Genomic DNA, 14,490 nt, shown 5'->3' on the forward strand with positions numbered 1-14,490 from the left:
GTTCAGGCTGGCAACTTAGCGTGGTACCTCTGACGCATGGTTTGAGCATATTTTAAATGAAATAACAATTGAATTAATATTAATATTAGCTCCTACAAAAGGTAAATCATCATACTCTTCTTATTAGGTATGAAAATAACAGAAAATTAGGTTGAGAATGTCTATTTTCACTCCTCTACTACGATCTTGGAATTTTTTATCAATTAATTTGAGATATTTCATCTTTTGAAGAGATAAATGTTTGGAATTGATACGAAATGGAAACTTTAGCATATCCCTCGCTCTAGGCATTTTATGGGTATTCACGCAGGTATACTTTGTAAACTATGCCTCTAAATCTTAATTGAGCTGTTCATTGTTCATTTTCAATTTTTTGGGCACGGAAAATAAACGTGTATGTAAAGGCCAATGTATAAATACTCAATTTCCTTATACATATATTAATGAGGTTCTGGGACAATCTAAGCTATTGAATATGACAATCGGTATTCATCAACCATAGAACTAAAAGCTTTGAGCTTCAATGAAAATCAATTTCTTTAACTAAAACGAATTTTGATCCGGTTCGAAGCCTGACCTAGATTTGATTGTAGAGTAATTTGAGCTAGATAAACGTAGTATGATTTTTCTTTTTATTGCTAAAAATATACTATTGCTAAATACGAGAACTAGTACCAAATGATAACATTTCAACTGGATATCAAATAAAGTCTCGTATTTTAAGAGTTTTGATCTAGTTTGATGTTTTTGATTTATCAACGTTTATAAAATGTCCCCGGGTATTTTTACTGAGGATTGAAAAAAATTACCATCAGGCAATGAACTACATTTGTGTTCTTAAAGAGTGAAAAACTAAGAAAATGTAATACCGTGTCTTAGAATATCAACATAACCTCCTTACTGATTTGTTAGAAAGCACTTCGAAGTCAATTCAGATTCTCAGATCACCACCACTTTCCACCAGTTGCCCCTCTTCGCACACTTCACCCTCCTCTCTTCCTGCCTCCTCCAACCGAAGACATCCCATATCCATAATTAATGGAAAGGGCCAAAGAGGGTACTTGCAATCAAAGTCACAATTCTCCCTTGCACGATCCTTGGGAGCTCACAAGCGGAGCCTTGTTCCCTGTCTATTCCCAAGATCAATGGAGGGACCATGTACTACCAGACACCTCCAAAAAGCTGACGACTGTAACTCAGAGACACCGTCTTCTGCGGCGCAACCAATGAGAGAGGGAGTAAGGGTGATACCCAGGCCTTGAGTTGTAGGAGTGGAAGAGTGGGCAGAGGAGCTATCTAGCTAGGTTAATCAAGGAATCAATTGAATATATGACTACAGAAACCCATCTGAATGAGGAGTAAAATTGATTAACTATTTAAGTTGGAGATCACCTTCTTAATTGAAATTGCCGCATCGTCGCGTGCAAAGCCAATGTTATGCTGTCATTTTGCACCTTATGTATACCAATGTTTTTCTCTAAAAATAGATTTTTTAATCCTCGGTAAACTACCCGTAGACATCACATTTAAAATAGATATTTGATGGGGTTGGGCAGAAAGGCATATTGGAGATTCTAAGTACCCCTGGTCGAGGAGTTGGGAGAAAGGGTTAAATTAGATAAACAAACACACGTGGAGCACGGGAAAGAACTTCTAAAATGTGGGAGGAAATGGGTGGAGGTTGAGAGGACTGGATCGAGATGTGCAGGTCCGGTGGATAGGGATTGAGGGGTTGAAGTTGGCGGGAATGAGAGTTGGAGGGGTAAAGGAGTCGAAAGGGTATTGGAGGCGTAGGTTAGATTTAGGGAGTTACAGACAGAGGTGATCTACTTTTGCTGGAGGTACAAGTTGCGCTCTCTTGGGAATGACTCGGGCGTATTGCCCTGTCGCCCGCAAAACCTCCTCCGCTCCCTGCTTTCCATTTTTCGAACCCACGCACACACAAACACACACACATATGTGCTTGCCCTTCACATGCCGTCGCCTGCAAAGCCAACCCCATAGTTCCCGTGTTCTTACTCTATCTCACCCCCACCACCCTATTCTCATCCCAATTGTTCCCCTCACCCCTCTTCTCGCGTGTCTTGTTCGGCCGAGGTGAATGTCGGAAAGGACCTCACGGGTTTCCAGGCCCTGGAATTAGCGGCACTGTCAAGGGGGGGGGCACACGCGGAGGGGGAATGAACAAGCCGAGGGTGGCTTTTTGGCCACGGAAAGTTTTCATTGGGACTGAGTTGACGTGGTCGAGAGAGTGGAAGTCTGAGCGTGGAAGGGAGGGTGGATGCGGAAAGAGGGCAGTTTAAATGACGGGGGAGACGACGTACGGTGGAGGAGGCTTCGATGGGATTTGAAACAAGACCCGAAGGAAGGCGACCTCTGACGTTTTCGGTGAGATGTAGTGGTAAGGACTCCATGGCATCATCTCCACGAAAAAGTGATTTGCGGTTGGAAAGGGGACTTAAAAAGAGCATTTGGGGGAAGTGCTCTCAATACAAACCGGGAACGCCGAGTACTTTCCTGATTGCCAATGGGCACCAAGTAAAATGTATAAGGTCCATGAAATATGTAGGATAACCAATTTAGCTCCGTAAATAAATGAGTTTCCACAATGAAATTAGAAAAACCTTAGAATTATCGTCAGGAAAATTATAATTGCATTACTACCACGGCTGCGTAAAATATTTCTTGGAAGTGTAAAATATTTTTCTCTAACCGCAAGACTAGCCGCTATTAAAAAGAACACTTTAAAGGTTTAGACAAAATTTGGATCAGACAAAGGTCATTTAGAATACGTTGTCTTTGTTTTGGTTAATTGGAAAGAGGAACAATTAGCTCGTCGGACCGAACGAGATGCGCTCATTATTTGACAGATGCAGACTCAGTCCTGGATTACATCCAAAATTTTTCGAATTTTTTCTCCAGGTCATCGCGTAGCTTTGCAAATGAATGCGTTGTTTTTCAGGCTTTTGTCGTTTATCTTTTCTTTTCGAAAAGCTTCGCGGCCATTACCTGTCTATATGCCCCGCTGTTACGCTGGGCTCTCAAGGCCCTACTTCCACAGCGCTCGATGTCAGTGATAGGACCAAGGGATTGCGACACGGAGGGAGTCGGTAGAAAGATAGGGGGAGCACAAATAAGTTCTGGAACGAGGACAAGAGGAAGGAGAAGGGGACGTTTGTTAAAGGGTGCTGATAGGGAAGGGCAGGAAAGGGGGGGACTCGGATGGTGGAGAGGAATACAAGGGAAGGAGAGAGAATATAAGAGGTGGACTTGGAGCGGTGCCATTGGGATGTTAGGTCCAATACCATTGGAATGGGCCGAGAGTCAGGGGATTATTCTTTTATATTTCGTCGACTGCCAAAAGGAGTACTGGGCGCAGTTTACGAACACGTTGCGGGGATTGGGGGAAGGTGGGATTCGGAACGGCACAAGGTGTGCTTCCGCGGAGTGTTGGTGAATTTGAAGCGTACTCATTGAATAATGCAAAATGGCTTTCCCATCCACATTTGATTTTCTTTCTATTAAGTGCATTGAAATAATTAATAACTGAAGAAAGGTATAAATATGATAACAGGTTAATTATCTATTTCAAACTTTAAAAGCAATTTTTTATTAAATACCTACTATTTCTGACTTAATTTAGTGGAAGATAGTTTAGTTAAAAGGAAGAATACTATTGTATTTTAAACTGTGCGATTTCTTTATTTCTGATTAGGAAATTCAAATAATAGAAATAATAGCGCTTAAAAACTGTGTTTGATGGAAAGATGAAATTAGATAAAATTAACCAACTACTCAATCCTGAAATTCTAAATTGGTCTTAGTTTGAACACTTGTTTTGTTTTCGTTTGGACAAGAAAATTATGTTAATACTTTATATATTTCTGCATAAATTTTGTTTCGTTTTGAAAGAAGTACTTTAGATTGAATTATTCTTTTACTTTTTCATTTTTGAAAAATTTCTTTTTTTAAAGAGATTTATCTCGATGACAGCAAAACTTTGTACGTTATCCATTAACTTGAGTTTCGGTTAAGATTTGAAGTTGAAATCAACAAAATTTTGATTTTATTTGATGCATTTCCCAGGATCAAGGAGAAAAAGGCTGAGCCAAAAGTTTGATTCAAACGTTACCTACTCAATAAATATTTATCTTGCCAGCCAAATGCAATGAGTGCATTTTCATGTTGGCGTTCATTCTCCATGCTTTCTCTTCTTCAACCTGGAAGACGTTTCTTGTATTAAAGAGACCTAAACGACGAATTCTTCAACAGCAATCCAATATGCACACGCTGCCTATCCCCGTACTCTTTTATTCCTGCTAACAATAGGAAACGCACAGATGTGATCTTAGCATCAAATTGCATTGTTTATTTTGACTCACATCTACCTTTGTCCTTCGCTTTCCATATCCCCTTCCCACGCCGTCTGCTACGTCTTTCTTCGCCTTCCTGGCTCCAAACTCTCCACCCCCACCACGTCCCACCTGCCACACACCTCCGTACTCGTACTAAAACCCCTTCCTCCCTCCACCCAGCCTTCCCAATTGACCCCATTAGGGCTTTAATTACTCGCACGCGGTGTTTCATCCTCCGTGATTCGCAAAGCCTCTGCTGTCGCAATCTCACCCGCGCACAATATTGCAGCCGAATCCCAGGGAGTGTTACGGTTACCTTTCTGATCGCCTGTAATTGCTTTAATTTTGGGACCTCGCGTGAATTCGCGTTAATGAAAATGGAGCCGATCAGCTCGCAACTCATTGGATTTCATAACTGCGGTATAAAGGCCGCAAACTGTCGTCGTATGGCGAGAGGCAGTTAGGTGTATGTGACCGAGGGGTAAAATATAAACGGCTTGCCTTCCTCTCCCTTCTCCATTCCCGTTTCCTCGGTCCCGCATCTGCTCCCTGCACCTTGTCCAGCACAGCGACCTCTTGATCCCCGTCTTTTCATTCCCACGCTCATTGTTTTGTCAACTGAAGCTTCATTTTGCCCAATTTAATCACCGTCTCCTCTCTTGCGAACACCTCTCCTAATGATTGACGTCTTTTCTCAGTTTTCTCATTTATTTACTGCTGTTACAAATGCTATAATCGTCTCAGTTTTTTTCTAATTCTTTTCATATTGACCGATTAGATGTTTTGAATCAACCCATGGTTTTTACAGAAATAGGTTAGCTAGAAATTTTTAATATAGTGCATAGAATTGAAAAAGACTTAAATTTGATCATTTTTGCTAATTTTCAACGCATTTCTCTCTATTTTTTCTTTTATTTACTCTGATCCTTTGTTACGGCTTTTTTCTGATTCTAACTCTAAACTGGAAAAGTATTGTTATATTGACATGAATATACCTTAATTTACCGTTTAAGATGTATATTAGTTAACTGTGAGTCTTCTCTGGAATAACAATATCAATAAAGACCATTTAATTAAACATTGTCATGTCGAAATTTGATTTCAAAACTCTCTATCAATCCCTTCACTGAAACACTTTCCGTTACCAAATGGGTTTCTGCCTTTTGAGCATCATTATCTACATTTATTTATGTCAGTATCCCTCCTTTTCCCTCACATATGATTTACGGTATTAATTCAACCTTTCTGCCAATTAATTTTATTTACCGGCGCTAGTTTACTACCCTCTCTCCTCGCCATTACGGTCCACTCTTTATCACCGTCTTCTCCGGCCTTTTCCTGTCGATTTTCCATTCCCTTACTGGTCTCACCTCAATAGTGCAGATCCCTCCAAACTGTGACTCTCTCTTTTCGCTGCCACGTAATGCTCACCTCTTCTATTCCACCGTCCCAACTCATATACCAATTTATATTGCTCTGAAAAGCCACAGCGATCGTTAAAAAATGCTATTTTTTTCGACTCAACTTTTTCTATAGATCGCATTTTAGCGGAATGTTTTCGATGCGAACGGACTCTGGAAATTTATGAAACTTTTTCCCCGCATTAAAAATAATCGATATTGTTTTACCCTAAATTTTTATGGCTGGAAACCGATGCAGTGGAAGCCGGTGAACTTTAACACAACTTATGTGAATGGTTTATTTAATTTAGATGTGGTTGTGGGCGAAACGTGTTCTAAAAGATCGAAGTAGACTAGAACTCTTGCTAATATTTGAACAAATTAAATTCTCTTTTATGGCTTGATTTTTTATCCACGAATTTGAATATATTTGAGAATTTTATCCATTTGATATAAAAGTAATAATTATCACGCTTTTTTCTGGCATAAAAAATTAAAATTCATGCTATTCCCCCTATCTTTTTTACGGTCCTGATTTGGAGTAAAATATTTATTTGATAAATAGTTGTAATGCCCGACTGTCTGCTGTTTTAGTTCATGGTTAATATTTGTATTCACTGTGCATCCACAACTATTAGTGTGAAGGTAAAACTCGGGTCCAGAAATGTCTCATATTTTCGGAAGTTGCCCTTACTTCTAGTTTACCCAATTCATTGGCGATACTGTGTGCAAATTTATGTGAAATAACTACAACATCCAATTTGATAAATTTTCACCGGAAATATTTGGTTTTGGAATGAGCTAATGCCAACATTATGAATTGTTTGTCATGCCATACACGTATATCATGTCCTCCGCTGAAGAAAATTCTCGTATTTATATACCTGTAAGTTGTAGGAAAATGATTTTCGATTGACAAAAAAATAACTCATCTTGTGGTTTATGCAGAAGGTTGTCATTATTTTAACTTATTTAAAAATTTATCGATGCAATATAATATTTTAATAGAGATTAATAGTTAATTTATTTTTACACAAATAAAAAAAATACAGAAGTAAGGTGGCCTGGTATTAAATATGCGATAGTTCCTGATGGCTGTGAAATTTTTCCCTCCATAGTGTCTTTGATTCAATCTATAACCACTTGGATGCTTTTAAGCATACTTCTCAAGTCAATTATCGCAGAATATAGTGTACAACTACTTATTACTCAGATTGTGTTATAACGCAAGAATAAATAGATCATTCTCATCAAATGTCAAAATTTGCCAATTTCTAGTTGAATATGGAAAGTTTGACTTGTTTATATTTGCCTTGACTTTTTTCTACGTAATAGTTCGAATTCAGATATTAAGAAATACTTCAGATCTCAATTCTGGCAGAGCCAAATGCCCAGTAATGCGAACGAGTTGAGACAAAGAAATTCATAACACACTCAGTGGACATGAATGATTGTGCTCCTGGGTAAACTTGCATTATGAAATTCTTCTCATTGATGTGGCACTTGAATTTCTGGGGAATCTTAATATCATATATGGGATGTACTGCCAGTGTTTTACTCATTGGGAAATGGAAGGTAAACACACCCGTGTTCGCGTACTGTACCATTATCTTCCAGATGCTAAGAAATGCGACGCAAGCTATGCTTTCGAACAAAAATAAAAAAAAACTACTTGAACGAAAAACATCCTCACGTGGGATGTGAAAAATATTTATGCATATTGGGTTAAAAAACTAATGGAGTACGCTCTAAGTTTGAGAGTAAACACCGATCCGATGCGGAGAGGTTGATTCTTCCCTTTCCGTTTCCCATCCTTCGAATTTCGTTATTGTCCGCCTCAGCACTCATCCTCTCCCTCGTCTCTCACCCGGAGGCGCCCGTTTGTTTGGCCATGATTTGCGAATGGGGTCCGTTTAGTGGGGTAAGTAAGTGCCCTCGGCCGGACGGGAGGAAGCGCGGGACCCGGCGAGAAAGAATAAAAGGGGGTCAGAATGCTTCCTTGGGATCTTGAGGAAGACAGGGTATAATAGGCTGTAGCGTGGAATAAGCAAGAGGGAGAATGGAGAAGGAAGAAGGGGAGGAGAATTCACGCGACGCAGGGGGTGTGGGTAGGGAGTCACCTGCCACCCTTCCCACGCCTCCTCTCCCGCCTCTCTCTCTCTATGAACCTCATCCGCCGGCACCGAAACACGCGGATGGAGGTCTCCCGTGAGCTGTGGGGCGGGGGCGTGAGGTGTGTTGCTCACATTCGACCGACTTGAACTTCCTTCGCATGTCCCTGGTTCATTTCTGCTAGCTTTAAACTCGCTTACACTCGCGTTGTCGCGTGGATCTCTTGCGATGATACTGCGTTTGTGAATGTCAGTCCAGATAATCAGGTGGAGGACTCGGGAGCGGGTTCTCTCCATCTCTTCGGAACCGGTGTCAGACACGGATATTGTATCCTCCTTAAACTTTTTTTCCTGAGGTTGAACTTTAAGTGAAACACTGGCAACTCGGCAACACCTAAATAATGATTACGTAAATTATCGAAGCCCTATTCTCAATTTACTCTCGTCATAGCTCAAATGAATGTAATAATTCACTTGAGCAGAATTATTCACTCTTCTTACCGTTTGTTTCCTGTCAATAGTGGGGTTATATTAGAAACATGTTTCACAAAGGAAGAAAACATTAAAAGGTGTAAGAATGACCCTTTCTATTTTTCGGATGACCTAGATTCACACTTGCAGCCGACACAAGCATGCCTTTAAATCTTTTCATTCTTTCTCAGGAATTCTGCTAATCTACACTTAATTCTTGTTTGATGATGTTTCCGTTTTAATGCATTCTGGATCGAATTAAACCACTCAGCACAGGTCAAACACAATGAACGTTAACTTGTACAAACTTTTCATAGGGTGCACACATCAAAGCGATATGCGAATCAGCCTTGATTAAATTAGGTTTAAACGGATTTTAGGAATATGCAATGAAGATGCAAGATATATTATTGGGACTCAGTGGTTGGATAGAGCTTATTTGGAACATATGGCAAGTATTAAAATTCCATAGAGAGAGACGTATAATATTGGAAATGGTTCAGAGAATTGCGGCTAGCTTTTTTAAAAATTGCAACTTGAAGAGAGCAAGCGTGACGGGTATCTTTGGAGGAATTAGTATGCGAACCTCTTGATTTTCGAAGAGGGCAGGCAGGACTTTTAGAATACAATAATAAAAACTTATGGTAGATACGACCATAGAGATAAAATAGGAGAGAGAGAGGAGAGATGCCGGCACTGGCAGAACCAAGCACTCAATTCTTGCCTCGCACAACGCACCTTGAAAACAGTACCTAAGACAAGCACTCGAATATTTTTATTTAAAAACCAACATTTAATAATTGAGTCTTTGCACACCAATTATTGCGTAATGTTTATAGGAATGAGTGTATGCCTTTGTACGTTTGATTAGAGAGTATATAATCATATGCATGTATTGTATGAACTCATATTTTCGTATATTTGGCTGGTACCCTAACCACCCTTGTATCCCCACCCCTGGTGGGATATGTTTAGATGCAGATTAATGTGATTGAGATGAAAGAGTGTGCAAAGGCAGGGTAGTATAATAGATATTAGTAAATACGAATGATTCCAGTTGAAACTTCTAAGAGGATATTTTTTTAGTGTGGTTATCTCGGGGAAAGGACAAAGGTGTGTTTGATCATTCCGAAAAAAACCGATTTTATTTTGGATACATGATTTTATGCTAGTTATGCTTTTCAAATCTTGCTTTGATTGAGTATCAAAAAGCATAGATCTTTAGCAGCCAAAAGTTCATCTCTAAAAATTTAATCCAACTTTGCCTAGATAGATTTCCAATATATATAATGACCCTAAACCGATATTTCACAGCTACCTTCACAAATAATAATAATAAAATGACTTTATTGGAGAAAGATTGAGACTAGATATTCCCTTCTTCCACTTAACCTCTGGATTTAATAGGATTGAATATTTATAGTTCCGCCATCTCACATATGCTGCGATGCAATTCGTTTTTAATCATCATATGGTGTGAACTCGAATTTACGCGAGTAAAGCGAAAACTGAAAGCAGCTTCATAGTTTTTCTGAATGACTGTAATAAAACTTTTGGCTCATAAAACACCTCCCTAACGTTCCACTCAACCAATGGATATTGCGACTGATCTACAGGCAATACATTCACTACTCAGTCTTGGAAAAAGTTATTTCACCATTACTCAATCTCTTTTTAGTTTATTAATTAGCAGAATATATTAGCATGTGTATGGTGCGACGCATGCGATGTCTACGTTGTGGTAAAACATTTGTTTGTAAAAAGCGTGCATTAGTGATAAGTATACTGGTACTTAATCCACACCATCGCTCGCGTATATCTGATAAAGACACAACAAAGAATATATGCAAGAGAAAATACTACGCATAATCCTATTTTTCACCATGCCTAAAGTGGGCTGCGACAATTTGAGAAATACGTATCCAAAAATGGTATTTATGGTGACCGATTCCTCTCGGTTTTAAAGCATCCATCGATAGTATGAACGCCCGACTGCCGAGTAGTTTTTCGGTGTTTCCTCCTCGCTTCTCATTCGTTATTTACACCCTCTCCTCATTTTCTTTTTCTCGCGACCCCCGCCCCCATTTCGCTTTAGCCAACTACTCACCTCCCACCTCTCCCAACGAAACTCTCAGCTCTCATCCTCCCCACGCAAAACCCTTCCGAACTCCTCCTTCGAACACCCCCACCGCTTCCTCCGCACCCTACCGTTCCCCAGCACCCCCTCCCCTATTCACCGCGCTCAGACGCCGAACCCCAAACTCTCTCCTCCCTTCGCCTCGGCCCACACAATCGTTCATGCTATTCTTTCCTTGTTTATGCAGACTGTTTGGACTTCCACTCCCCTCCCATGAAAATACAATATAAACACAAATGACGTAAGATGGAAGGAAGATTCCATTACCCATTGGGCAACAGAGCGAAAACAGGCGAATACTGTTCGGAGCCGGAGAGGCGAGGGGCAAGGAAGGGGATGGGTAGAGTTAGGGAGGGGGTCGGAGAGGGAGGGAAAGGTAGCGGTAAGAACGGGTGTTTCTTTTGGGGGTGGGAGAGGAGGATTGGGGGGCGTTGGAGGTGGTAGAGGGCGGGGGCACGGGTGGGGTCGGAAGGATTGTTTGTTGGTGCCTTGGAAGGAAAAGGAAGCGGAGGGGGGGGTGGGCGTGGGGGTGTGGGAGAAAGGGGAGGGGGGGGGAAAGACAAGCAGCAAGATGGACGCGGAGATGAATAAAGAAGGAAAGATGAACCCAGTTAAGAAAAACAAAAATTATAGCGAGTCAATTAAAAAAATGAAGAAAACAAAACTTAACAGTTTTCTCTAGAAAAAGTTCTGCCAGGCCATGTGGCGATGGTGTAGATAGGGTGGTGTTTAATATTCGACCGCGTCTAATTTTTGCTCTTCTTTTGCTGAATAATTATCTTAGACATTGAGTAATACTTTATTTTTACTGGACTCTTTATTCAGGGTGACCACAAGGCGTAATTCCGGAGCATTCTACATGAGTTTCTACATGAGAAACTGTTATTAAATCTCTAAATTGTCCCTATTATTTCCACTGCTGGTGCTAATTATTCGTAATTTTGGTCAACATAGTTCCTTCCAGATGCTTGAATATTTTTCTTGACATTATTTGCTCCAAGTTAACATAATAATAATCTTTCAATTTATATTTGTGTTACATCGACCAAATGAAGCATGATGCACTCATACGCATAACATATAATGGTAGTAGTGTAGATTATATAAATGTGTTTGTATGTAGTATATGAAGTTCGTAGCCGCTACCATGGGTTAATAGGTAAAGTGGCCTTTTGAAATAGGAATATTCTAAAATGATAACTTTTAAGCAGAGCTTTTCGATTTAAACTTTTTAACTTTTAAACTTTAACTTGCGTTTTAAACTTTTAAAACAAACTCTTAAATGTGAGTTACATCTCCACCTACCGCACTTTTTGTTGAAATTCATAAATATTTAATCAAAGAGAAATACTAATTACGAAGTGTAGACAAATAATTTCGTTCGCGCAATCAGTCCCGAAATTGTTCGGGATTTCATGGCGTCCCGGGTTGTTTGATAAATTTAAGATGTTTACACTTATAAGGGTTAGTATACGTATAAATAAGTAAGGGTGTAGTCTACCAAAGGAAGGCTCATAAAAAAACGGTTATCCATTATGAGCTTTAATTAAACATTCGGAAACGCATTTCAAGTGTCAAGGACGTAAAGAAAACTCTGGCAGTGGGAATAAGATAATCATTGAAGTAACAGTTAGTAAAAAGATACTATTTCTTCAGATATTTCGGTTAAGAGTCTGATAAAGGTTACGCTAATATAATATGACCCAAGAAAAACGGCTCAAATACCTCGACTCATATACGAGACTCGTACTTGAATATCTTTGAATGAGTTGCTCACTCAACATGCTTTGAATTTATATGTTGACTCCTTCATTGTAAGAGGAAAGTCATAGGTGTTCTCATCTGCTAGGTGAAGGCTATGAATATATCCCGAGATGAGATTAGTTTTTTAGGAAAATAGCCAAAATATGATGGGAGTTTCTGCAAGTTTCTCCACCCTTCTTTTACCCGCAGGGACATTTCTGACTTAGATATATCCTCGCAGTCAGCTATGTCAAGTGAATTATACAAATATCATATGTACTTCAAAACTATCTTTACATTTGATTTTATATGATGGTCTTATCCTTTACTAGGGATAATGATGATTTACATACTATATGCTTTGTTAAAAATCCCTTAACCCCATATTACCAGGGCAAGTTCGATGGATAGGAAAAAGAGGAAATTACCTACATGTACATATAATTATATATATATATATATATATATATATATATATATATATATATATATATATATATATATATATATACACACAAATCATACCCCAAATATATAATACATCATACGTAAATCGAACCCCAAATTCAGTAGTTTTCCCATCGCTAACGCACATTTGTGAACAGGTGACAGCAGGTTGACCAGGTGAAAGATGATTTTTTCTTCTTCAAGGCCACTTCTCGCAAATTTTGACAGCAAGCTGGTCAATAGAATTGGGGTTATATTCGCCTGTAAATATTCTGCCTTTTTCAATGTAATCAGTTTACTGGATACCTTTCCCATCCAAAAACACACTGGCCATGACCTTTCCGGCAGATGTAATTGACCTCGCTTTCTTTGGCGCTGAACACCGGCTTTCACTCACTACTCACTGATTCAACTGCTATTCCGCTTCTGGCGTTTAATGGTGGACCAATGTCTCATTCATGGTGACGAATCATCGCCAGAAATTGGTTGGTTCCCTCTTGAATCGGTCCAAACATTGCTGTGAAAATCGTTTGCACATTTGCTTTTGATCGGCATTCAGCAAATGCGGCACCCACCTTGCCTAGAGCTTTCGCATCCCTAACTCTTTGTGCAGGATATCTCGTATCCTTTCTGCCGATATCCCCATGGCCTTAGCTGTCTCACTCACCTTCACTCGCCTATCGTCCAACACGATGTCGCGCACTTTTTCGATGGTTTCCGGTGTGGTTGCGGTTTTTGGCCGTCCTTCACTTGTGTTGTCTTCGAGGGACGTGCGATCACGTTTAAATTCAGCTGCCCACTTTTTAACGGTTGATATTGAAGTAGCAGAGACCCCGTACACTTTTGAAAACTCTGGATGAATTTCCTTAGGGGTTAATCCATCCAAAACGAAGAATTTTACGACCGCGCGAAATTCGAGTTTTTCCATTTGAACGAAAAACACGAGAGACGTCCACTGCAACAATATTTGTAAACAAACTACTCGGGAGAACAAGTTGATACTTGTCTTACGAACTTACGATCTTCTTTACTCTTTGACAAAGATATTCGGATATAAGGAATAACTGTCCCCCTGAATTAAGCAAGGATTCCGCATCGACTCTGTGCCATCCCATGGTAACCGTATGGGAAGTTATTTTCTCTGTTTCTGATGAAATTGCGCCGGAAGATCCGTGGTAGCATTTCCTTCCTTTTGCATTAAAATATTAGAAAAGTCTTTTTTGTCCAGTCTAAGATATTTAAACCAATGCCATATGCTACTAGCTTTGCAAGTAATTTGCTATGAAACACCTTTTCGAAAGGTTTTTTAAAGTCTAGTGGCCCCCGCCCATCGGAACATATTTTTTTCGAACCAAAAGCATCATGAACAAAGAGCGTAAGCAGTTTTTTGCAGGATTTACCTTAACGAAAATCTTGCTCATTTTTCATCAATGACTCTCGGCTATCGCGACGCTATATATCGAACTAACAGTTATATATTCAATGCCCTAAACTTGATATGAATTCCTTGAATCCTCCCTGTCGCCGCTTGTAAATATGAATGATACAATGGCTATAATCCAGATTGGCTTTTTCCTACAAACTGTCTAGTCAGTTACAATTTAGTAGGGAATCTTTTACTTAGATGCTCGAGTACTTCTCAACTGATTCCCATGGCATGCGTTTTGTTTATGAATAACTAACTGCAGGTCGTATCTTTGTGTACCTTCATCAGTTATGATGAATTCTAGTAGATAATCAAGATCCGATTCCAATTTTCTCCTGTTTGGATTATACTTGACTATTAAATCGTCATAGCTTCCTGATTATAATGTAAAACATTAGCG

This window comes from Hetaerina americana, unplaced genomic scaffold (assembly GCF_022747635.1).
Source record: "Hetaerina americana unplaced genomic scaffold, ioHetAmer1.1.p SCAF_3, whole genome shotgun sequence".
In the NCBI taxonomy this organism is placed as follows: Eukaryota; Metazoa; Arthropoda; class Insecta; order Odonata; family Calopterygidae; genus Hetaerina; species Hetaerina americana.